This window comes from Oryctolagus cuniculus, chromosome 9 (genome assembly GCF_051225735.1).
Source record: "Oryctolagus cuniculus isolate XC-2025 breed Fujian yellow rabbit chromosome 9, ASM5122573v1, whole genome shotgun sequence".
NCBI lineage: Eukaryota > Metazoa > Chordata > Mammalia > Lagomorpha > Leporidae > Oryctolagus > Oryctolagus cuniculus.
The window spans coordinates 66,095,041-66,122,178 of record NC_142875.1 but is presented as its reverse complement, the minus strand read 5'-3'; the positions used below and the strand labels follow the sequence as shown (position 1 = coordinate 66,122,178).

The 27,138-nt window shown below is 40.1% G+C and overlaps 1 long non-coding RNA gene across 4 annotated transcripts in view; it reads right to left on the bottom strand.

Annotated features, from left to right (window-relative positions):
* LOC149124590 (uncharacterized) overlaps positions 1 to 27,138 on the bottom strand; it is a 335,846-nt gene that overhangs the window by 150,623 nt on the left and 158,085 nt on the right. For all 4 annotated transcript variants that reach the window (XR_016213263.1, XR_016213264.1, XR_016213267.1 and 1 more), the window contains exon 2: positions 6,632 to 6,706. This is a non-coding gene — a long non-coding RNA (uncharacterized LOC149124590). The remainder of the gene's footprint in view (positions 1 to 6,631; positions 6,707 to 27,138) is intronic.

The following is a 27,138-nucleotide window of genomic DNA, read 5'->3' as shown; positions in this document are numbered from 1 at the left end:
TTCAATACCTGACACTCGGTTAACAGTGGGACCCAGAGGAGGAGTGGGGAAGGTGAGCAGACACTGCTTCCCCAGGACTGTCTTTTTTGATTAGTTGGCAGTCAGAAAAAGGCACCTAGATGCTGGCTTTCAAAGTCCCTGGGCTAAGAGCAAGGAATGACTGGACAAAGAGATAACTTCTCTTCCAGAAGAAACTCCAGGCATCAAGCCAGGGAAAATAAGTGCCATCATGTTTAACAGTTTAACCTAAGGTGGAAGAGGGAAAGGAGTAACGGTGGTAAATGAGTTACTGGAAACTGGCTGAAAGCATGTCCTTCCCTGTATTGAATTCAAACTTAGACTGGTCTAGAAAGCAAAAAAAAAAGTAATGACCCTACCAACACTTGAGTTGCACCCCTCATTTAACCCAACAAGCTACATCCTGATTATCTAAATAAAATCATCAAGACATATCCACCACTGAAAAGTCCATTTTCTATGTTTTAAATGACAGGAGGTAACAGTCCTACCAACATCAACCTTTGAGAGTACATAGAATTCAACAGCAATTTAAAAAAAAAGAAAAAAGAAAAAAAAAAAACAGGAAAAAAAAGGAACTTAGCAGTGCAAAATGCTGTACTTCTGCACCATCAAATAGGATATTTCTTTGGGATTTCTGAATGTAATGTGCTCCATGCATGCAAACGATGACATTATTTTTGCTTTTGCTGCAGTTAATGAATGAGGCTATCTAGAGAGGTGTACATGATCTCAGAAGAACTCCATCCGTGCAAATAAACTTTCAAACTAATTTCACAGATCCTTTTTTAAGAAAAAAACTATCCTCTATCTAATGCATTGCATTCTGTAGCAGAGGCTGATGGCTCAGCTCAAATTCAGATCACCAGCCTGGGTGCTACAACAGCTTTACTCACTAACCACTTTTAGAAAACTTTGTAGATTAATCATTGGGAAACTCAAATTCATGAAAGTCTGCTCTCAAGAGAAAGATGGGGCCATGTTGACAGCTGTTATGGAAAATGAACTGGCACAAACTACAAAACAGTATTTTTGTTTTCAGCAAGTATTGACTATTACATTAGATTTAGTTAATAATCAGATAGCTTGGGGCTGGTGCTGTGGCATAGGAGGTAAAGCCGCCACCTGTGGTGCCGGCATCCCATATGGGCGCTGGTTCAAGTCCCAATCCAGCTCTCTGCTATGGCCTGAGAAAGCAGTGGAAGATGGCCCAAGTCCGTGGGCCCCTGCACCCATATGGGAGATCCGGAGAAGGCTCCTGGCTTCAGATCAGCTCAGCTCCGGCCATTGTGGCCATCTGAGGAGCAAACCAGCAGATGGAAGACCTCTTTCTCTCTGCCTCTCCTTCTCTGTGTACCTCTTTCAGATAAATCTTTTTTAAAATTCACATACCTCTTTGGACACAGATTAACATTGGCACACAAGAATGCTATTATTAATCATCAAATGTGAATGATCATTTCAGAAGCTTGATCTTAACACCTCATTAGCATCTAACAGGAAATTACATAAAATCCAAGAGTATTTCTCATTGATCAAAAATGAAATAGTCATTTGATGCTAAACACAGAACCACATGGTTTTTTTTTCCAAGATTTCTATAAACCTTAACATCTTTATACCAATTCACATAAAGGGACAGGTGGTTTCTCAAAACCAGTTGTGAGCAGAGGTGATGATGGAACTGCCTGTATCTCCCCAGACACGCCCCCCTCTATATCATAGAATGTGGCTTATTAGTGTCACAGGCTAGGACTATGAGGTGTGGTACGTTACACCATAAAGGGGTGTTTCTGCTTTCTTTTACATATGCTAGCTTTTTAAGTTGACTGAAGTCTTCCCCAGTTATTTCCCAGCTAGTTATGGCATCAATATAATGTCAAAAGAGCTTGTCAGACAGTATTGATAATTCTTGTATTAACTAAGTGACCACAAAGGAATATCTAGTGATTTAATTGTCCAAATTGGCAAAGTTACCTGCAAGAAACCTTCCAGCTGCACCTTATTATCAATGTACTCTTCCAACAGTTTCATGAGTATATCACCCAATTGCAAATACTTCTATGGCAAGGACAATGATTACCACATGGATGTAATGAGTGTCGAATAAATGCCCATTGAATGAGTGCCATTATCCATTTTCCAAGGGATTCATATAATTCTCTTAAATTAAATCTGTAAATGGAAATTCACGTGCCATTTCAGGAAATCAAAAAATTCCATGCATCCTTTACCCAGCATCCATTTTAATATCTTGCAGAAACCATAATATGTTTGAGATAAGATGAACACAATCCAGTAGCCTTATTGAGTTTTTCCCAGTTTCTTTTGCACTCAGTAAGATGTCTATTAAATGTTATATAGATTTCTCACAGGTGTAGCCTCTTGTATCCACCACCATACTCAAGACCCCAGAACAATTCCATCACCAGAGGGACCCCTTGACTTGTTCTGTTAAACCACACCCTCCGGTTAACCCCCTTGTAGCACTAATCTGGCTTTTGTTTCATAATGCTATCCTTTCAATAATGTTATGTGAATCAAATAACATGGTATGTAACCTTTGAAGATTGCCTTTTGGACTCATCACAATTGCCTTGACATTAATCTAAGTTGGTGTGGGTACCAACAGTTTGTCCCACATTATTGCTAAGTAGTATTTCTGATATATCTGACCCAAAGTGTAACTTTTAGAGTTTCTGATAACTAGATGCTCAATTTTACAAAAAAAAAAAAAAAAAACTGTCCATTTTTTCCAGAGTGGCCGTGCTTTAAATTCCTTCCAGAAATGAATGAGTGATCCAGTTTCTCTTTATCTTCACTAGCATTTGGTGCTGACACATTTTTAAGCCATTCTGACAGGCAGGTAATGCTATCTCAGTGTAGTTTTAACTTGCATTTCCCATAGTAGCTAAACTGATCTTCTGTATATAAAGATAATTAAAAATGAACCTTGATGTGAATGGAAGGGGAGAGGAGTGGGAAAGGGGAGGGTTGCGGGTGGGAGGGACGTTATGGGGGGGAAGCCATTGTAATCCATAAGCTGTACTTCGGAAATTTATATTCATTAAATAAAAGTTAAAAAAAAAGAATACAGCAGTTGTGTATGTGAAAGGTCTAAGAAATTAAGAGAAATTGAAGTAATGGTGAAATAGAGGTGGAGGAGGGACTGGTACCCTTCCTCTTCTAGTGCTTCTCTATCTGCAGGTACCCAAGGAAAAGGCTCTATTATTTGAAACAAAATATGAGAGAGTTGAACCTCAGGCTACATAAGAGTATCATGTATATACAAAATAAGAGTGCCCACCCATCTTTCTGTTCCTTTCCAGTGGCCACTCACCTCTCAGAACTGGGGAGGAACAATCAAATCAGACCTTGTATCTTCCAAGTCGCACTGCTAGAAGTGATGAGTTATGGGATGCTACAGTACTATTTCAGTTTTCTTTATACAAAGGAAATTTTTGTATTCATTCTCTGTTTGGTTACACCTTAGAGGATTTTACCTGAGGGCTGGGTGTTTAGACCACTAAATCAGCTCTTTTCCTGCTACATTAGTTTTTAATTGCTGCATAACAAATCACAGTCAACTCAGTAGCTAAAAACAGCAGTGTTTTCATCTGATAAGGCCCATAGGTCAGGAATCTAGGCATGGATTTGTGAGATTGTCTGCTCAAGGTCCCTCAAGATGGAAGCCAACAGCTGGCCTGCATTCTCATCTGAGACATTTGGGTCCAAGTCACTTGTCCTGTGGTTGATGGGAAGTTCAGTTCCTTGTGGTTACAGCACCAAGGCCAAATGCAGTTCTCTGCCTCGTGGTCCTCAGATGGTTTACATCATGACTATTTGCTTCTTCAAGGTCAGCAAGAGAAATACTCTTGAGTTTGCTAACAGTCTTCAATGCTACATAATTATGGGAATGAACGCCTATCATCTTTGCCACATTCTACTGGTTTAAAAGCCATAGATTAGATAGGATTAAGAAGTCAGAGTCCTATTGTTGGCTATGATAATGTACACTATGTTCTTTTTCCTAAAATAAAAAATGCTGAAAGAATTTTGTATGTTTCACCACAAAGAAATGGTAAATTTTTGAGGAGAGAGGGAGACAGAGAGAGAGAGGGCCCACAGACTGTTTACTCTGATTAGATATTATACAATGTACAAATCACATGGTACCCCACAAATATTTAACTCTTGTGTTCATTAAAAAAAGTAAAAGAAAAGGAACAAGGTGTAAGAAAAAAGAAAAAGTCACAGTTCCCATATGTACTCAAGGAGAAAGAGTTATACAAGTCCATGACTCATCAGAGGCCACCTTAGGAAGTGTCTACTGCAAGCACTCAATTTAAATCTTGAAAGGAAAAAAAGTCCTTTCTTTTGGAATATTCCCTTAAAGGAATCAAGAATTCATAACGAAAAGCAAAGTGATGCTATTATAAAGGTGTGGCTTCTCAGACATTGAGATAAGCAGAATCAAGAACCCAATAGTCAACTGGGGGCTTGATAATGAAACCTGAGTTATCTCATCTGCCTCAGTAACAATAAAAAAGTAAATTTTTCATTTAATTCACCTTGGGAAAACAATATGGTTCACCGTTTAGTTTGTAGGGAAAACAAAATGATTTTCTTCAAGATTAAAAAATTAATGTTTGTTTCCCAGGTACCTTGATAAGCTCTTGAGTAATTGGTTCAACATCCAAGACCTTCCTTATAATCACAAATTCCTGTCAAATGCAAGTCTTCCTCTTCCCTCAACATCCCAAATCTGCTAACTTCTAACATGATACACTTGACATGAGTGATGTCACTTAATGATAATTGACATTTCATGGAAAAGCAAGGCTCAGTGTGCATAAACAAGGAAGTAGCCTGCTCTCCCTAGCTTAAAAGACAAAAAAAAGTGATTTCATGTAAAAATGATTCTAAGAATTTTCTCCAAGTTCCTTCATAAGGTTAAAAAAAAACTTCTATTTCATTTATGAAAGTTCATGTACCATCTTTCCCAGCCACCCTGCCCATCCCAGTCTCAGCCACCTGTGTAAATGCCCTTCAAGTGAAAATGCCAAACATTCACAATTATTTCCATCATCTGCCAGACCTCACCAAATACGTGTGTCACCAAAGGCACAAAAGCAACACACCCAAAGGAGAAACCAGTTGCTTCTTTAATTGGCTCTTCCTCCTGGTTTCCAGTTATTTTTAAATCATCATCCTCCTCCTCCCAGTTTCTCAAACCGAAACTCTGCCATCTTCATTTCTCTTTTCTCTGGAAACTCAAGATCTTGCCACCTTAACTTTTGTGGCGTTAGCACACCCCCTTGACCTTCCATTCTTTGCTTCTGCCTCATCCACCATTATAAGGGATGAGCTTCTATTCTGATCTATTCTATTCAGAGTTCCCAATGTTCTCTTATCACAGCATAACCCTATTGAAAAGTAGTCAACAAACAGCTCCCTAAAATACAAAAATAAGATCTAAACTCAACATCTTCTAGATTGTGGTGTCAATTTAAATCCCTAATATCATCATCTGTGCTAATTACACTCCTGATTTCATCCAGGCACAATCATGTACTCACCAATCTTCCACCTACGTAAATTTTCTTTCCCTTGGCTTATCACTGCCTGGAATTCCATCTATCTCTATGATTACGTAGCAGATATATTCATTTTTTAGCACTTCTCTCAATTCAAATGTGCATGATGCTTTCTAAATTTCTTCAGTTATATCCTAGTTTTTCAAAAATGTACAAACAAGGGAGCAATACTATAGTAGTTCACATTGAAAAGCATCCTCACTTTCAATGTGACACCATTAAGAAATGTTGGCAGTTTTTTTTGTTTTTAACCTAAATAAAGGTCATTTTTCAGAAATTTTCCCAAGCAACAATTTTTCACAATCCATCCACTAACCATTCATCTATCTTGTTACTGTTTTCAGGAACCAACTAGAGGTAAATAAACAAAGCCATGAATTTTGACCATAAGCAGATCAGGATCCAAAAGGGAAAAATTAAATAGCAACTTTAATATGATGTGAAAATTATCTATATTAGATAGTAAATGCAAATATTTATACTGGTTATTTTGATACAAGGTAGGGAAAACCGAGGTGAGAAAAGATTTTGTCAAAGAAATTCCTTTTAATTTAAGCTCAAATATGTATAAATATTTAAACTATATATCCAACATTTATTATATGCCAGGCACTGTATCAAGCATGTATTTCTTTGATCTTAACAACCATATACAGAAGGTATTATTATCCTGTTTTTATATGCTAGAAAACATAATGAGGATCATGGAGATTGGACAACATACCCCAATCCACCTGTTTAATAAATGGTAGATCAAGGATCAAATCCAGCTGTGGCTCATTCTGTAACCCAAGCATCCACCATTACTTGAGCCAGAGACCTCCTTTAGAACAACCCAGATGTCATTTATCCCCAGTGAAACCCTTCTACATATTTAAATGTTGAGCTTAAACCACAAGCAATAGGTGGCAACATACACTTAACTAAAAGTTTCACAGAGAAAGTTTGGGAGAAAGTTGCAGATATTTCTCAGCTAATAGTTCAAAACTTCCCAACTAAATGTTTTTAGGACTCACACTTGGCACTCCATCTGGGTGTTTTCTCCTTCTCTTCCTTTCTAAACCACCTGTACGTCTCCTGCTTTCTTCACCCTATAATGTAGAAGGAAGGTGATTTCACTCTTGCATATGTTAAATCCAACTTCCCATTAACAGCACTGATCATTAAAATGAAAGCATAAACTGATTACAGAATTTTCTCCTTGAGAGTTTTCCTATCACACCAATTTGAGTATACTTCTCCAATAATGTTTTCATCACTAAAAGAAAATCTGAAAAATGAAATTTCCTCCATACATTTACTATTAGACTGATTTTTCTATTTTAATATATTAACATCAGTTTCCCTAACACATATATTTTACACAATGTTTCAGTCAGACCTAATAAAGAAGATATACCACTTAATAAAACAGAAGTGAATAAATAGGTATTAAATGATTCAGAAGGTCAAGAGGGCACACACATACAAAGGTAACACAAAGACAGTGACTGTTGTAAAGCAGCTACTATCCTTAGCATTGGAAAAATAAAAAAGAAAACAAACTGGTGTTATTAGAACCTAGAAGCTCAAACAGACGATTCAGGAGCCAGGATTCAAACTTCCAAGATAGCAGTGCTAATAAGTTAGTTCTAGAAGCACAAAACAAACTCCAATTGAAACCAACTGCTGTTGCCCAGGTCCCAGGTCATTGCTGAGGAAAGGATGCAAGGACAAGAAAAAGCAAGGAGGACTAGATCTCTTCTACTTCCTTCTGGATTCCCTCCAGCACCCCTACTGGGAAAACAAAGAAATGTGCTTTGCAGAGTCACATCACCACAAAGTCAGACAGAGCAAGGCTCCAAGGGTCATAACTCAAAGGAAGCCTCAATCTGACACTCCTGTCAACCCTCTGGTGATAAGCCAGAGCTCATTCTATCAGCTCAAGAATGCCATACCATCTAACCACCATCATGAGATTCCTGTTCTTTTGCTTTGTATACCCACCCTTCATCCCTTTTTCTCCCTCTTGTCTTCTGGATATTGACTTTTCATATTTAACTTAGTTATGTAATAGCCAAAATTTTTTCCCAGATATGACTTCAATTCCTTACCTATAACATTGTATTGTCATACATTACAAGTAAAATAGCCCACAGCACAAACTCAAAACTACATCTAGAATATGCTAGTATTTCCCTTTATAGAATTGATACAATTGGAATTTGCTGAAACACAAAACAGTCTTCATTCACAAGCATTGTTTGTGTTTAGATTTGGAAGTGAATTTACTTCCAATAGTTGGCATCCCCACCACTACGCTGTGAGCTACAGCTAGAGAATGTGGGGTAGCGGGGGGCGGCGGAGGAGAGTGGAAATACAACACTTAAGTTGTGAAATAGACCGTCTGAAAAACAGATTATACAATGTTTGTGAAATTTTGATAATGGAAATTAACTTTTAAAACTTCATCTTTATTTGCGATATACTTTCACTTCCATGTTACATGTTTTCTTTTACACATTTTTGCCTTTCTGTTCATTTAAGGTATAAATAGGACATATTTCTCCTTTTGTTCAATTGAGGAATGACTATTTTCTATGTTCTAATCATAACCCCTACACTTTGTATTTCCCAATGGTTATGTCTTTTACATTTTTTTTCTTCTGATAAATGGAGACTCCTGACATTCCTACCTGTGAATACAATTAGGAGAGGTAGAATTAGTATTTTGTCAGTTCAATGTGATGTTAGTTCTAGTGGCTTTGTCTTTCTTTCTCCAGGGGAATGCACTTTACCAAGTTGAGGGAATTTGCTTCAATTTCTAGTATAGACAGAGGCACCGCATTTTGTCAAATACATTTGTTTCATCTATTAAGATGACTTTTTTTTTCTGCCATTTTAAAGTGGTATTTACACTGATTTTGTTTTTGAAAGGTAGAGTGAGAGAGAGAGACAGACACAGAGATATCTTCCATCCTTGGTTCACTCCCCAGATATCCACAACAGCAGGACCTAGGCCAGCCTGAAGGAAGCCAGGGCCCGGGAATTCTACATGAGTTGTCCACATGGGTGGCAAGACTCCAGTAGCTGAGCCATCATCTGCTGCCTCCTGGGGTGTATATTGGCAGGAAGCTTGATCAGGAGCAGAGCTAAGACCTGAACCTAAGCATTCCAATGTGGGATGAAGGCATCCCCATGGTGGCTTACACAATACCCGTCCCTGAGTTTCTTCAGGTATAATTAACCATGCTTTCTAGAAATGAATCCCTATACCTGATTATGACCTATTATCCTTTTAAAATATTACTGTAGCTTGTTAATATTAATGTATCTTGTTTATATATAAGGATTTGTGTATCTATGTTAGTGAAGCTTTAAAAAAAATTTTTTTTTGAGAAGTGGAGTTACAGAGGGACAGAAAAATTCTTCCATCTGCTGGTTCACTCCTCAAACGGCCACAACAGCTGGAGCTGGGCTTATCTGAAGCCAGGAGCTTCTTCTGGGTCTCCCATGTGGATGCAGGGGCTCAAGCACTTGGGCTATCTTCCACTGCTTTCCCTGGAGCATTTGAAGGGAGCTGGATTGGAAGTGGAGCAGCTGGGATTGGAACAGGCACCCATATGGGATGCCAGCACCACAGGCAGAGGCTTAACCTACCACACCATGGCACCAGCCCCTGTTCTTGAGTTTTCAATAGATTTAGTATCTACATTATTTTGTTCTCTTGCAAAATGAGTTTGGAAGGCTTCCCTTTTGTTTTCTCATTCACTTTTTCAATAAAGTAATAGAATTCACCCAGGTGACCATCTAGGCCTGGGGTTTTCTTTATTATGTTATTACACATTCAGTTTCTTCAACAGAATGGGACTATTTAAATTTTTTCCTATTTTATGACAGTTTTGATAATACATGTTTAAGAATGTCCTTTTCACTGAATTGTCAGATTAACTGGTACAAAGTTACCCAAAATACTTTTCAATTTGAGTAGGATCTGCAAGGTCTCTACATTCTTAATTTTGGTAATTTGTATTTTTTCTGTCATTTCTTAATCTTTCTAGTGCTATGCCAATCTAATTAGCATTCAAAAGTTCAACTTTTTAAAAAAATTATTTTATTTCAAAGGCAGATTGATTGAAATGGACAAAGAAAGAAAGAGAGCTCTTCCATCTGCAGGTTCACCTTCCTCCTTCCTACCCCAAAATGCTGCCAACAGCCACAGCCAAGCCAGGCTGAAGCCAAGAGCCAGAAACTCCGTATCCTGGCTCCCATGTGACAGGAACTTAAGAGGTTGGATTATCAATCATTGTTCTGTGTGTGCTACCACGAAGCTGAATCCCAAGTATGGAACAGCAGAGACTTGAACCAGGCACCCCATATGGGATGTGGGCATCGCAAGCAGCAGTTTAATTTACTGGCCCATAGCACCTACCATACCCCAAAAATTCAACTTTTGACTGAAGATTTTTTTTTCTATTTTTGGTCTGCTATTTCATTTCCTCAACACTGGTTCAATTTGTACTTTTCACTTCTTAAGATAAGAACTTAGAGCACCTAGTCTAGCGTTCTTTGGTTTCCAACATAAGCTTGTGGTGCTATATTTCATGAAACATCTTACAACAGTATAATCTCATGTGTCTTGTTCTATTTTACATATATGCACATTCTAAATCCCACAATGCATTATCATTTTTTGCTTAATCAGTACTTTTTGGGAGTTCTTATTTGTGCCTGTATGTGAAGCTATTAAAACACAGTTCTTTTGTATTACTCAGGTGTTTCTTGATGCTCTTTACTTCTTCCTGCAGATCTGGGATCCTACCTTGTCTACAAGCTCCACTGGAGTTGAATTCTTCCAGCATTCACCTGTCTGTAAATCCTCTATTTAAAATATGTTGGAATGCTATCAGACTTGAATATAACATTTCATATAGACAAGGGTTTTCAGTAAATAAAAGATGTAACTTCATTTTCTTCTTCCTACTGTTTCTGATGAGAAGTCAATAGTAATTGTTCCCTTGCGGGCCAAGTGTCTTGTGCCCTAAAAGCTGCTTTTAAGTCTGTGGCTCATCTTCAGTTTCCTAAAGCTTGTGCCTAGGTGTTGCTTTCTCTGTACTTGTTTTATATATTCGCTGAAGTCCTGAAGAACCTCAGGGTCCCCCCACCTGACCCTGCTCTTTTTCCCTGTCGGTATTTCTGTAGCACCACGCTGAGCTCAGCCAGGGCCAGAGGGAAGAGGGCAGGTGCAAGGCTGTGGGAGTTCAGTCTCATTCTGGTTGGTTGTGGGCTTTTCTGGATTCAATTCCATTGCACTAGCCCACACACAGCTGTTAAAATTTTGTTAAAATTAATCTGTTTTCTCTTATCCTGTGCATGGCAGGTCCATTTCCTCCTCCTCCTCTCTACACCTCAGTTAGGATTGGGAGCCACTGTGGATCACTTCCTTGTTTGGAAGGGTTTGGCATTTTATGGAGTTCCATTTAGTTAGCTTTCTTTGTACCCCTGTCTACTGATGTTTTAGTTTTTCTTTATGTAACTTTTTCAGATTCGGAATATCTTGTAGGGGGGAAGTCCTTCTTCATCTGAACAGGAATAAGTCTACTGTGGGGTTTCTTAAACTATTTCCATCTCCCCTATCTCCAGGTGCCTTGCAAGAAACAGAGAAAGGACTAAGGCTCAGATTATCAGCACTTTATCTTAACTGCTACAGTATGGAAAGAGATTATGTCAACTATGGGACCCTTCTCAGAATATCTCAAACTAAAGTATTTTTCACTAAGAAGGGCAAATCTGTTAGTTTAAGACAAGCTATTCCTCTATACATTGAGTGAACTATTGAAGAAAATTATATCCCTGAAATACTACCAATTGATACTTTGAAAAAATTCTTTGATTTATTCATTTAAAAGGCAGAATTAGAGAGTTAGACAATCTTCCATTCACTGTTTCACTCCCTAAATGTCCACAAAGACTGGAGCTGGTCCAGGCTGAACCCAAGAGCCAGGAACCTTTTCTGATTTCCCATGTGCATGACAGGGGCCCAAGGACTCGGGTCATTGTCTGCTGCTTTCCCGGGCACATTAGCAAAGAGTGAAATAGGAAGTAGAGAAGTCCCAGTTCCAGTCAGCACCCATATGGGATACAGACACTGCCCGTGGCAGCTTAACCCATCACACCACAACACCAGCCCTGAAAACTCCAATTCCGATTTTGAATTTTCATCAAAAAGCCAGAGAACACAGAGGTTAGGAGAATAAGTTCTGTAGGTACGATCTGATTCTAAATCCTGGTTCCTTCACTTTTTAACTGGAACCTTTGGTAGTTTACCGAGCTATGCTTTCCCTTGTTCATGTGTAAAACAGAAATAATAGGGGCAGGCATTTGACCGAGCAATTAAGACACAGGTTGGGAATCCCCTTTTTCATATCAGGGAGCCTGGGGATTCGAGTCCTTCTCCACTCCCATTTCGAACTTCCTAGGGGCTGTAGGAGATAGCTCATGTAGTTGGGAACAAGCCACCCATGTGGAAGACCTCAAGGGAGTTGCTGCCTCCCAGCTTCTGCCACCCTGCATCCCTAACTCAGCTTTGTGGGCATTGGAGGAGTGAGCAGGTAAATCAGAGCTTTCTGTCAAAACAAAATGCAATTAATAAAATAGAGGTAATAGCTATTACTCAAGTTAACAGATTTAAGATTCTCAGAAAAATTCCTGGCTCACAAGCATTCAGTAAATGCTCTTGTGATGTTGATGATTTATCAGGAACCTTATCAGAGTTACTGTTATCATCCCTTGCTCAGCTTTAGACAAAGATGCAAGTTGGAAACATGGCGCATACTAAGATAGAGGATGTGAAGTTAAGAAGGAGACGAGCCAAAAAGGCTTCAATTATCTCATTATGGTCATCACATTCTGCATGAGAATTTAGTTCCATTAATGTGAAAGTATCAGAGACCAAGACCCTGTTTGATTATCTCTCCACAGAAAGAGAACAAGAAAACCAAGAAAGAATTCCAGATGGTAGAATTTAAGTGCATTTACTCTTATTGCACTCCTTCACTTAACAGGAGACATAGTTAATAGGCTTTCATGGGAGGAAGGAGGAGCAGGCTCTTAAATGGCTAAGGAGAGGGAGGATGCTGGCCACCAGTAATTACAGAATTTCACGATACCGACAGTTCAACTTTTTAACAAAAGCCACAAAATAAGCTAGGGCTGAAAACGCAAAAACAAAGTAGATGCATCTGTCCATCTTTTGCTATTTCTAGGATCTCAACCAAGTAGTAGGAATAAAAACAGATGAAACAAAGATATAAGCCTCAGCCATTCTTGCTCATTGCACGAAAAGAAAGATAATATCTGAATTTTTCCCTTGTGCCTGAATCTCAATTTGATCTTATACTCTGTTGCCTTTATACCCCAGCCCCACATTCTTCCCCAGGTTCAAAAGTCCAGCAGACACTTAAAAGACCTGCAAGGAGGAATTCACCTCTGCCTGCTGCCCCCTACCCAACCGTTGCCATCCTAAGATATAAAAAAGCCTAGCCTGAGGTCTGGGCCTTCTGCCACGTGTCCAGTCTGTGCACGCTGGCAGTTGGTCACCCACCTCTGCAGATTTATTTTCTCTGAATAAATTCAGTCTGGCTGTAAATTTGTACCCTGCCTCCTCTCTGTTCTGCACTTCTTTTACTTAAAAAAACAGTCACAAATGTCAGTGATATTAAGGAGCCTTTGCACTATAAAAGTTTGGATACTAGAATTTAGATAATCCAGTAGAACAAGGCTAAATTCTGGAACTCACAGCAGTGACAATGGCAAGTCTATTAGAATTGTACCCATTATCTGGCACCTGTTAATCACTCCTTTTCCTCCCAAGGAAGAACAAAAGCCACACAGTTGAAAAAGTAGAAATATTTCATTATATTCTCTAAAATTAATGCTGGGACTCAGATTAAGCCTTTAAGGCATTCTGATCTGGCTGAAAAGCCCACGAGATCATTTCAGGCATGGAGTGCTAAAACACTGTGGCAAAACATGTCCTACATGAAGGACCTCTATGGATGAGACCCCAGTGGAAAGAAGTGGTCATAAAAGGAGGATGTACAGATAACAAGAACTTCTACTTTGCTTATGGCCTCGTCTAAATACTGAAGGAGTTCAAGGATTCAAAAGGCTTCCATAACCTAGGCAGTTCATGTCAGGAGCCTCGAGTGATCACTGATGTCTTACATTGGAGTGTTAATTGTTAAATTAACAACAGGAGTCACTGGGTACTAACTTCCCATGCAGGACCTCTGTCCTCAAAGGTTGTTTCATGAGAGTTAATAGTAAAACCTGTTCTCAAAATTTACTTCATTTTAGTCTATTAAGTGGAAGATATCCTTATGTCTCTTAAGTTATAGTTTTGTCTAAGTGTTCATAAAAGATGTATCATTCTTGGGTTCTTTAAAGTTAATTGTCTCAAAAAATACTTTAAAAAATTGAAATTAACTTTGAGATGCAATGACTTTGAATAGCCTTTGTCTCAACTGTTGAAGCTTTTTTTAATATATACAGTTCATTGAATTCCTCACTTAGTATAGAGTTAATCATCTGTGTATCAATTAATTAATTGATAATAGATCTTAATAAAATAAAAAATAGCAGAGGGAGGAAGAAGAGGGGTGCGAGTGGGTATAGGATGGTGGGTACAGTGGGAAGAATCACTATATTCCTAAAGTTGTGTTTATGAAATACATCAAGTTTGTATTCCTTAAATAAAATGTCTCTTTGGGAAAAAATAAATTAGGATGAGTATAAAAGACTTAATGCTAGGGACAGATTCACAAGAAACAAAAGAGAATGTCCCACAGCGAAGTGCCTGGGTTTGATGCTCAGCTCTAGCTCCTGACTCCAGATTTCTGATATCGTAGACCCCGGGAGGCAGCGGCAATGCCTCAAGCAGTTGCATGTCTGCCACCCACATGCAAGACCCAGACTGAGTTTCTTGCTCCGGGCTTAAGCCTAGCTCAGCCCTAACCATCGTGGGCATTTGTAGAGTACAATAGCAGGTCAACTGGAACACATACTCAAACTCTTGTGTTTCTAACACAATTTTTTAAATAAAAATAAGTGAAAATAAAAAGATGGTATCACCTTAAAGTTGAAAAATAGCACTCTGAACAGAAATAATGGTGTTCAATGTTAGTGTACCACTTTCATTTCCAGAGGCTTTAAAGCTTTTTAAGAGGAGATTTGCCAAGGCTCTTTGAAACAGTAAGAAGTATTCTCAACAACCTGCCATCTCGTAAAGAACAAAGTCTAAACAGCTTCTGAAGAGCTAGACTTAGTCAAAGCAGTCAGGAAAGAATCTGATGATCCTACCCAGGTCCTTGGGACCTAGAGGGCTGATCTTATTCCCATACTTTATTTCTCACTTCCCATGTTATTCCCATAGACAGTAAGGCAGCAACAGCCCTGCCCAGCACTCTAGTCCACCTCCTTTCCTTCCATATGATACACAATAGATTGACTTGTCCTCTTCCTACTAGAATATAAGCTGTATAAGGGTGAGGATTTTTTTTTAAAGGCAGGCAGAGTTAGCGAGAGAGACAGAGAGACAGAAAGATCTTCCTTCCGTTGGTTCACCACCCAAATGGCCACCACGGCCGGCACGCTGCACCAATCCGAAGCCAGGAGCCTAGTGCTTCCTTCTGGTCTCCCATGCAGGTGCAGGGCCCAAGGACTTGGGCCATCCTCCACTGCCTTCCCGGGCCACAGCAGAGAGCTGACTGGAAGAGGAGCAACTGGGACTAGAACCTGGCACCCATATGGGATACCGGCACCACAGGCGGAGGATTAACCAAGTGAGCTATGGCACTGGTCCCAAGGGTGAGGATTCTTAATTGATCACTGATGTATTGCCAATGTCTAGAATAGTGTCTGATCCACAAGATACACATAAACATGTATTGAATAAATATTTACCCACTTCTGTTATAGTGTAGATGACTTAACATTACTCTATCTTTTCCTCCAATGGATAATCCAGTGGGCACTTTCTTGGGCAAAAAAGAGATACCAGAATGAGAGTTGGAAAAAATCGCTTCTTTTTTTCCTAAATTTAAGAGTAACCATCAGTAGTCTCTGGGTCACTTTCAGGCTTAATTAAAAGGGATGATTCTAATAAAGGACTTTGGCTAAGTGGTATGAATACAGTTCGCCCTAAGTCAGGCTTTACCACATTAAACCTTTAATTCAATCTCTTCAGGTGAAATCAACCTAACAAGGAGAGACAAATGTTACAATGCTGGCAACACATACCCATATATGTAGGAAATACTTGAAAAAAATGAAAATACACTTAATGTAATATATGTTACTATCATACTCCATTATCAGATTTATGCAAGTAACTTTCAGAAGAGAAGGATATAGAATACTCTCAATTGAGCTTATTTTCACAGGTCACGCATTCCCAACAACCAGCATCATTTGACTTCCTCTGTTGAGAGATTTCCTCCTTTCTTGTGCACTAATGGGCTGCTCCCATAGCCTCGAGCAAGATCAAGTACTGGAACAAATGCTTTGGAAAGTAGAAACTGGCTTCTAAATTTGAGAAAGCCAGCACTGAAGTAATAATCAATGTCTTTAATGTCTTTTAATCATCAATGTCATAAGAGATCAAATTGGTCTCTTATGAGACAACATCTGAGGTCCCAAAAGAACCACACCAACTCCAAATCAGACAAATTCAGAATGAAGATACTGAATAAATTCCATCTCAAATATCAGCAATTTCTGTGGTTTAAACTAAGAAGAATAAGGCCTTTCTAAGAATGATTTTTTTAAATATATATTTTGACATTTATACCAAAGATAAATTAGATTTAGTGCTTTGAGATTCAACCTTAAGATAATTCCATGTTGCTGTCATTTAATTATAGTAGCTTGAGAATATAGAGTGGATTAAAATTATATCCCTGAAAAAACTTATGAAGGGAGGGGAGGGGAGGGCAGGGCAGGGCAGGGCAGGGCAGGGGATTGGGGGAGAGCAAGAGAATAAGGGAACTATGTCTGTCTTTTTGGAACTGTACCTATCAAGTGCTAAAATTTGTTCTCTTTGTGTTAACAAATTGTTTTAAGTGAAAGATAAAAGAGTCTTTATAGACTATCACAGGACTATCTAAATATTGTATTGTCATTCAGTTTCATTGCAGACCTTTGATAAACTGTAGGACAGGTAATTGGGCACATTGAATGGGTATGGTATAAGGAATGCATTGTCAGTCTTGGAAATGGGTTTGTAGGAATTTCTGGCAACAAAGTAATCTGTTTATCAATGGTCCAGGAGGATATCCAAAGAACAGCAGTGGGTATCAGAGTCAGAATTTCAGGAAAGTGCAAGCAAGGCCATCCTGAGAAACTGCTTGCCGATTTCTTCTCCTTAGTCTAAGGATCTTCCCCCTTTTGACTACATGCTTAATGCTTAAGGTCAATGGGTTAAAAGGAAGAAACCAGGGAGAATGGGGCTGGCGCTGTGGTGCAGTGGGTTAAAGCCCTGGTCTGAGGCACCGGATTTCCATATGGGTGCCCGTTGGAGTCCCGGCTGCTCCACTTCCGATCCAGTTCTCTGCTGTGGCCTGAGAGAGCAGTGGAGGATAGCCCAGGTCCTGGGGCCCCTCACCCATGTGGGAGACACGTTGGAGACTCCTGGCTTCGGATCGGCACGGCTCAAGCCATTGCGGCCATCTGGGGAGTGAACCAGCGGATGGAAGACCCCTCTCTCTGTCTCTACGTCTCTCTCTCTCTGTAACTCTTTCAAACAAATAAAATAAATCTAAAAAAAAAAAAAAAAAAAAGAGGAGAATTAAGGAATTAGTGAAAATATTTCCTTCCACCTGCTGATTTCTTTTTCAGAAATGAACTTACTTAGTAAAGTAATTCTAACCCACTTCCCCCTTACACATTTCTGGTGTTTTGGTAAGTTGAATGACCTGATATGTAAATTTTTAAAAACTAGTTTGGTAAACGTGACCCAGTTTGACATGTTTTTCCTGTTAGAGAACTTAAGGGTTGGCAGGCGCCACGGCTCACTTAGCAAATCCTCCGCCTGTGGCACCGGCACCCCAGGTTCTAGTCCCGGTCAGGGTGCCGGATTCTGTCCCGGTGGCTTCTCTTCCAGTCCAGCTCTGCTGTGGCCCGGGAGTGCAGTGGAGGATGGCCCAAGTGCTTGGGCCCTGCACCCCATGGGAGACCAGGAGAAGCACCTGGCCCCTGTCTTCGGATCAGCGTGATGTGCTGGCCACAGCAGCCATTGTGGGGGTGAACCAATGGAAAAAAGGAAGACCTTTCTCTCTGTCTCTCTCACTGTCCACTCTGCCTGTCCAAAAAAAAAAAAAAAAAAAAAAAAAAGAAAGAAAGAAAAAGAACTTAAGGGTAAATCATTCCATATTGAAAATTAAGCTTATTCCTGCCAGAGATAAGCCTGGTCCAGCTCTATATGTATCTAGAATGTTATTCAATTTAACTGCTACATGTTCAAAATTTACCTCTTTCATACTTCAAAGCCAAATACTCTTGTTCCAAGATAAGCTATGTGACCTCAGAGGCACTGGTTTTCATTTACAGTTGTATCCTCAGTTCTTTAAAAAACAGAGTTATAGACAGTGAGAGAGAGACAGAAAGGTCTTCCTTCTGTTGGTTCACCCATCAAATGGGCACTATGGCTGGTGCTGCGCCGATCCAAAGCCAGGAGCCAGGTGCTTCCTCCCAGTCTCCCATGTGGGTGCAGGGCCCAAACACCTGGGCCAACCTCCACTGCCCTCCCAGGCCACAGCAGAGAGCTGGACTGGAAGAGGAGCAACCGGGACTAGAACCTGACACCCATATGGGATGCCGGCGCTGCAGGGGGAGGATTAACCAAGTGAGCCATGGCACCGGCCTCTGTATTCTCAGTTAAGATAGTGATCAAAAATGTACCAGGATCTAAGTATATTCAGAATGGTTAAAATGAGGTAGACATTGGGATACAGATTACTGCTTGATTAGAAAGGACTGTCATTAGTTCTAAGATAATTTGTACCCTTCCCAAAGAACTCAATCTAAAGAATAAATGTCAACAAATAGTGAAAATTCATAACTTTCTTCCTTGTCATGCAATTATTTTATATATGTGTCCCACATCCTCAAACCTTCAGTTCCTTGAGGTAGGACAAAATTCAAAATGCATTATATATTGTTGAGAATGTATCTACTGAATAAATTATTTCTATAAATTATTCAAAGGCTCTCCAAAACTCTGAATTTCTCTTAAGCTACTGCCCCAACTAAGGCCTTAAGAGGCATCAGCAGCTCCCTTCTCTACCCATTGTTGCAAGTCAATAGTTGCCTCAGTCCTGAAGTTCCCAGTTAGATATGTGGGTTACAAGATTATTCAGTCTCTAACTTGTCTGCTATGCACTTGAGGAAACACTGTAGTCACTTCCAGGGGGAAGTTAACACAGGCCAACTCGATTCTGTGGCTGCTAACCCTCAGAATAAGTTGCATGTCCTCTGTGGTCCACATACTGTGGGATCACACATGATCAATGCCATATTTCACATCTCTAAGTGCAAGGTGACATGTAGGGCTGTGTCTGCAGTCGGGTACCAGTGGGGATCCACAGTTTTTATGATGGAATTCATTTGCTCTCAGTAACTCACCAAGAAAATTTGAGTAAGACTTGCAAGTATCTGGAATTTTACAGATCAGCACACAGGAAATGAAGGAGGTTTATAGACTTCAGATATGTCCTTTCATGGTAATGATGCCCCAGTCCCTTCTTACTAAACAAGCATTCCAGTATAAAAATGAAGTTGACCAAGCTTCATTTAAAGTTACAGCTGTATTTTTTAAGACCAAACTGATGCGACTTTACCTTTCTTCATTAATAAGTAGTATGACTTTTTTTTTTTTTTTAATGTCATCAAGCCTCTCTCTCACTAGTTTCATCTGGCTTTCTTGCGTGTAAGCCTCATTCCCAGGTGGCCTTTCTCACTTGCTGAAGATAATGTTTTGCAGTTCTAGGCTCATAATTTTTTTAACTTTATTTTTATTTTATTTTTTTGACAGGCAGAGTGGACAGTGAGAGAGAGAGAGAGAGAGAAAGGTCTTCCTTTGCCGTTGGTTCACCCTCCAATGGCTGCCGCGGCCATCGCACTGCGGCCGGCGCATTGCGCTGATCCGAAGGCAGGAGCCAGGTGTGCCCCCTGGTCTCCCATGCGGGTACAGGGCCCAAGGACCTAGGCCATCCTCCACTGCACTCCTGGGCCACAGCAGAGAGCTGGCCTGGAAGAGGGGCAACTGGGACAGAATCCGGCGCCCCGACCGGGACTAGAACCCGGTGTGCCAGTGCCGCAGGTGGAGGATTAGCCTAGTGAGCCACGGCACCAGCCAGTAGTATGACTTTTAATAAGATAACTCTACTTTAACTACTTATATTGCACACTGCACTGAGTCTCCTAACCAGCACAATGGCAGACTTCATTAAGATAAGGCATATGCCTAATTTTGGGGGTAAAAAAGTAAATATGAAGTTTTAGAAGAACATATCTTCATGATGTTGGACCAGCAATGATTTTAATTTTAAAATGTCGCTGAAGAATTAGAAGCAATACAATTAGAAGCTTGGGATAAGATATTCACAACATATAGGCCAGAAAAAGAATGCATATTCACAATTATAAAAAAGCTAAAAAACTTTACAGAAAAGACTAACAGAAAAAAAAACAGTAGGAGACTTTAACAAATACTGAAAAACCTTCAGATTACCAACAAATGAGAATTGTACTCTATTATTATTCATAAGGGAAATGGAAATAAAATCATAATGTAAGCGATATGACATCGAAAACTTCCTAAAATGATTTAAACTTCCAAGTGCTGATATGAAATAATTCCAACTCATATACTGCTAGAGATTGTCCATAGATTCAAGAACTTAGTTGGCAGTATTTATTAAAGCTAAAAATATTTTTAACCTATGACTAAGGAATTCCATTCCTGGAAATATCCTCTCATCCAAAGAGAATGAGTATATGTGAAAAGTTATGAGCTAAAGGACTCACAACCAGCACATCCATTATAGCTCAAAACTGGATACAATCTTAATCCATCCAAGGAATGAATTGAAGAATTCTGATGGGTACAGTAGAAAGCTACACAGCAAGAAAAGGGCATGAACTCTTTCTACACACAGTAACACTAATGAGGAAACAAAACAATGCACACAGCATGGTTCCATATACGCAGAGTTAAACAGGCACAACGTATCATAGTGACAGAGGTAAAATGTCGGTTACTTTGGTGACTAGAATAAAAAGGGAACCAGGGGCCTGGAGAATGCTGAAAATGTTTTCTGTCATGATCTCCAAAATGGTTACACAGGCATATACATGTATAAATACTCACTGAGCTATATAAACATCCTTTAGATTTATATATTAGTACTTGAAGTTATTTTTAATTTCTACAAATAAAAAGTTGTGTATAGCTCAGCTGAAATCTCCCAAGCCTAGTGAACTTTTCCAAACCTAGACAGTTCAACAATAAGCAGTTCTAGGTAACCCTATGAAGAAATCCTTACTGAATGGGCACATTCCCTCAGCCTGTAGATCCCTTGCCCTTTCAGAACAGACTGACTGGAAGGGAATAATGGTGACAAAGACAACTTTCGTGTTCCTTTTAGCTTGACTCAACTCTGTACAAGTTACTTTTCTGAATATAAGCCCTTGACTGATGTAAGAGCATTGATCTAACAAAACTTGCAATCAAGAAGTATTTCCCTTCCTCTTCAAGATGTAAATATTTTTCCAGTCTCTTGCCAGTATTCTAACTCTGAAACTTTCTCAAAGACCTAGAAGCCATTTCTTCTTGAGACCTAATCAAAGATAGAAACCCTTCTTTCCCATTCTCTGTGGGAGGATAGAAGCCCGCCTTTCTTTTTTTTTTTTTTTTTTTTTTTTTTTGGACAGGCAGAGTGGACAGTGAGAGAGACAGACAGAGAGAAAGGTCTTCCTTTTCCGTTGGTTCACCCTCCAATGGCTGCACCACGCTGATCCGATAGCAGGAGCCAGGTGCTTCTCCTGGTCTCCCATGCGGGTGCAGGGCCCAAGGACTTGGGCCATCCTCCACTGCACTCCTGGGCCACAGAGAGCTGAACTGGAAGAGGAGCAACTGGGACAGAATTTGGCACCCCTACCAGGACTAGAACCTGGGGTGCCGGCGCACAGGTGGAGGATTAGTCTATTGAGCCACGGTGCCAGCCTGAAGCCCACTTTTCTAAGCACCAATGCCCAGGGGAACCCAATTACATTGACCAAACTCCCCCCAAAAAAAACCCAAAATTTCCCCATTGTGTTTAAAAAACTACTCAGCAACATCTTTTAGCAGCATCTAGTTTAATCTCTCTCCTACTGCTACAGTCTTAAATAAAGTCTGCCTTTGCCTGTTTAATTCTGTGTAATTTCCTTCATAGTTTGCTGTTCTAAAGTATGCATGGTGGGGGCAGGGTGCGGATGGAGTGCAGGCAGAGGCATCTGACCTAGCAGTTAAGATGCCAGCATTCTGTATTTCAGGGCCTGGGTTCGATACTAAGCTCCATCCCTGACTTCAACTTCCTGCTAAAGCAGACCCTCAGAGGATGCACTGATGGTTCAACTGGGGTCCTGCTGCACACATGAGTGTTAGGAATACAGATCTATGTAGAAATTCCTGGCTTCCTGCTTTTGCCCCAGTCCTTGCAAAGGTTTGGGGAGTGGACCAGGAGATAGGACCAATCTCTTGGTACAGATGCTGCATAAAGATAAAGAAGTAAACATAGATCTACCTCCTTCCAAGTAAATGCTTGTACAGCTCAGAGTGGGGGTTCATTGCCAGGTGGTAAGGACAGTACAGAGGCCAGTGCTGTGGCACAGTGGGTTAAAGCCTCAGCCTATAGTGCCAGCATCCAATATGCGCGCCGGTTCAAGTCCCAGCTGTTCCTCTTCTGATCCAGCTCTCTGCTATAATCCAGGAAAGCAGCAGCAGATGGCCCAAGTTCTTATGCCCCTGCACTCATGTAGGAGACCTGGAAGAAGATCCTGGCTCCTGCCTTTGGATCAGCTCAGCTCTGGCTGTTGCGGTCATTTGGAGAATGAACCAACGAAATGGAAGACCTCTCTCTCTCTGGCTCTATTCCCCTCTGTAACTGTCTTTCAAATAAATAAAATAAATCTTTAAGAAAAACAAAGGACAGCACAAATTCTAGGAATCACATACCTTCTTGACAAATGTGGCAAGGGCTATTCCCAAAGGTCATGTCTCAAGAGACATAAGGATTAGTAATCATAGCTAATTTAAAGACTTTCCTTAATATTAATTTCATCCCAGTTAGTTTCAACAAAAAAATTAGGTCCAAATGACTTCCTTTACAGTTGGTTAGCAAACGTGATACTTTGTGCTTCCTAGTAAAAATGGCATGCATGCTCTGTAAACCAATCCAAAAATATCCAATCAGAAAATTATGAAGTCAAAGTCAGAAACCAAGGAAGACAAAAATCCACCCCATGATATTTTTATGAGTTCAAACTGGTCTAAGGTAAAAATGGAGATATTTCAATTCACCAACAAAGAGTTGCCACTTTGAGGTAAACACCCTAGAAATGTTGTAATAAAACAAATTAACACTGATTGAACAGTATCACTGAGAGTAATGAGGAGGAAAGGATAAACATTCTCAAAGTGACAAAATATGAGCTCTTAGCAAAAGAGAATAATGTAGCAAATAATACATATTGTTACTTTGATAACTTTGAAAATGGAAATGATTGAAAGAGGTCATCTTTTGAGTGACAGGCAACCAATAGATGATGGCAGCACAGATATCTATGTTGTAAACAATCTAATGGTTTATGTACCTGTAGAAATATCCCTATAAAATCTCTTGCTGACAGTAAATGTCAATGTCATGGAGAATCCAAATTGACAAATACAAGACTTCTGTTGCTAAATTATGATTTTTTTTTCTGAGCAGGAAAAACTTGTAGTACAGAGAAAAGCTTTGAATCTCACATTGGTTAGGAAGTAGCTTAATTTACTTTTTTTCTCCAGGATTTCAAGAATTCTCGCAGGTCTGGTTCACTTCTAAACCCTCTTGAGTGTGACTTATGTCAGGTGGACAATAAACAGGCATAATTCAGTCTGAAAGTCCATTCTGAAGTCAAGAGGTTTCTAGTGTCCCTATTGGGACCCTCAACAGTTTATGTTCCCTAGGCTATAACAGAAGATTCCTCTGCCCCCAAGGACCTCAAGTCAGGTTTTCATGAATAGCCTTCTTAGAATTTTTGCTGTCAATCTCTGGTTTCTAATGGATAGGCAAAGTTACCAACCAAAACTTGTTTCCCACAGGGCACTCTCTGATCCTCTGTTTTTCATGCAAGTTTGACCAAAAGCCCTGGGGAATCATCCTGGGATTCCATGGCCATCCCCAATGGAAGGGGTTGCTGGCAGACAGACCACTCCTGCCGACTGGTGAAGTATTTCCTTTGGTTTGAAACTGGGCGCCCCAGAATGGGGCTGGCACATTGATCTGGGGTGACTCAAATTGATTCTAGACAGAATCTAGGAGTAATGCTGTTTGAAACAGTCTTTTCCAGACTTCAGATAATATAAAACAGCTTCCATAAAGTGATAAAGAAGCTGTATGAAATTTTGACAAAGAAAAAAAGATTCAAAGAGTTCTGACTTGTAGTTGGTACAAAATGACAATGGCACAGGCATTAAGATATCCATTTGTGGACAACAAAACTAAAGCATAGAGCACTTGGGTTACTTGTTCTCTTTAACACTAGCATCAAACCCTTTCACTAGGATGTAACCAGACCAGTGTGGAATTCAAGATGCAAACTCTGAATCAGTAACAGCAGGCTCATGATGCCAAGAGATACTCAAATGACCAACAGACATGATGTCCTATGATAAAAACACTATTGTTCAATCAATAGGAATGCCCAGAGATCTCCAAACATGTTACACAGGCATTGCAGCACATACCATCCTTACAGCTGTACTTTGGCAGAGTTGCTGTTAGTCTGCTCTTTCCTGCTCATCCACTATGGAATAACCCTTACACCTGCGTGACCTGATTACTATAATATCAGACTGCTTATTAATAACTTAATATTAAGAAGCCTGTGGGTTCTTGCCACTTATTCAGAGAAGAATTTTGAATATTGGCTCAAGTAGACTAGACAACATGGTAAGTTTTAAGTTTTTTATTCAGTGAGAGAAATGTGCAGGGCAATGAAAGCTTTATTTAGGGGAGAAAGAGAAATCTAGACGCTAAGGTGGGTCCATACCAAGCAAAGAGCAGGCCAGGAGCAAGCCAATGGAACAATCAGTCATATGGTTATGAACAGCCACAGGTAGCTTAGTGTGGCAGCAAAGCGAGGGCAGAGAGAGGCCAATAGGCCACATGCCCTGAAGGTGTGGGGCAACAAGGGGAGGGCCCACCAGGTTCCAGGCCTTGTATTTACTCCCAAATGGGGAGTGGCTACATAGTCTGATTGGCAGTTGTGTGTACAGGAGGAGTCAGGTAGGGGTGTAAGATCACACAGGGGCATGGTCTTCCAGCTCACAAATCTGATTTTATCCTCTCTGCCTACCTATATCAATAATACCATTATTTGGTGGGCCATCAGTCAGCCAACAACCCTGAGATCTCCAATGTATACCCAAAAATATACTTGAACTGATTCTACTCTGGATTATTAATGAAATTCAAACACATTCTATCATTTTTAAAAAATGCAGAATCTATTAAATCATGCCTACAAATTCAGAAAATTGAGAAATGATCAAGAGAAAGATGAGTCAAAGCCTTAGAGAAGTCAGCTGAATTGTATATTCTCTTAAACATGGCCCGAGATGTAAGATCATTCTCTAGAAGTCACATAGGAATCTAATAAAAATTATTTCTGCATAATGAAACCAAGATAGAGTTGGCAACTTCTGAGAGGTAGTTATCTTTATATTTTATCTCCTAAAGAAAGTGGTTCTTGAAACATTTAACACCGAAGTGAGAAAAGTGGTAGAATGTGCCCGGTGGGCAGCCAGGAGTTAAGCTAGGAGATTCCGTGGCATGCTCTTTCACTTTAACTCTGTAGTAGCAGTCACCCATACAAAATACAGAATCCCTGACACACCTTTCCAACTGCTGTCACTGCTATTATCTGCCACCTGGCATCCTTTTGTCTTTTCCTTTTCAAATCCTTACCAAAAAGAACAGTTATTCATGAATGCTTTACTAAGCCATTCCCTGCCCCATGTGCATCTCCTGAAGTTACTCTGTTGGATAATTAGGCTTAACAGAGAGGAGCAGAAATAAGATCTTTTGTGGTGTTGAGGTTTAATTACAGGATTTCTTTCCTTCTCCATGGGTATAAAACGTATGAACTCTTCTCATTTTTCAGGTCGAATGAGTTCATTCTCCTACCCTAGGTTAAACGTGGGGAAGACTTGACTTATCTGCAATCAAAGTGTATTATTTCAGACAGTGTGCTTTATTTAACAAGTTAAAATAATGAATATAGTAAATGCTTAAATACTAAGATGCAGAATTCTTTCAAGTCTGAAAATAACACAAAAAGATTTACAGTACATACAGGTATCTGGTTTATTTACCCCATTTTTCTTATGTAGTTTAATTATAGTATTCATTTCTTAAGCTCATAAGAGGGAAGTTTCATATTCTGTCTTCACTTAGATGAAACACCACTGGAATAAAATACAACTTTCAATTCCACAAAGCAAACTACCGTGAATTTAGCAGAAGACACCCCAGCTGCATACTTACAACTAGTACGTATAAGAACTGTGGGCTGGCGCCGCGGCTCACTAGGCTAATCCTCCGCCTTGCAGCACCGGCACACCGGGTTCTAGTCCCATCGGGGCACCAGATTCTGTCCCGGTTGCCCCTCTTCCAGGCCAGCTCTCTGCTGTGGCCAGGGAGTGCAGTGGAGGATGGCCCAGGTACTTGGGCCCTGCACCCCATGGGAGACCAGGAGAAGCACCTGGCTCCTGCCAGCGGATCAGCACAGTGCGCCGGCCGTGGCAGCCATTGGAGGGTGAACCAACAGCAAAGGAAGACCTTTTTCTCTCTCTCTCTTACTGTCCACTCTGCTTGTCAAAAAAAAAAAAAAAAAAAAAAAAAAAAAAAAAAAAAAGAACTGTGTTTTCCCTTCTGTGTTCCCAAATTGAGTCCCCTTGGTATTTAGGGATTCCTTGTTATTTGAGGCAAGTGTACCCTTTTTTTAAAAAAACATTTATTTGAAAGTCAGAGTTACATACAGAGAGGCAGAGAGAGAGAGAGAGAGAGGTCTTCCCTCCGCTGGTTCACTCCCCAGTTGGCCGCAATGGCTGGAGCTGTGCCAATCTGAAGCCAGGAGCCAGGAGCTTCTTCTGGGTCTCCCAAGGACCCAGGCTATCTTCTACTGCTTTCCCAGGCCACAGCAGAGAGCTGGATTGGAAGAGGAGCATCCGGGACTAGAA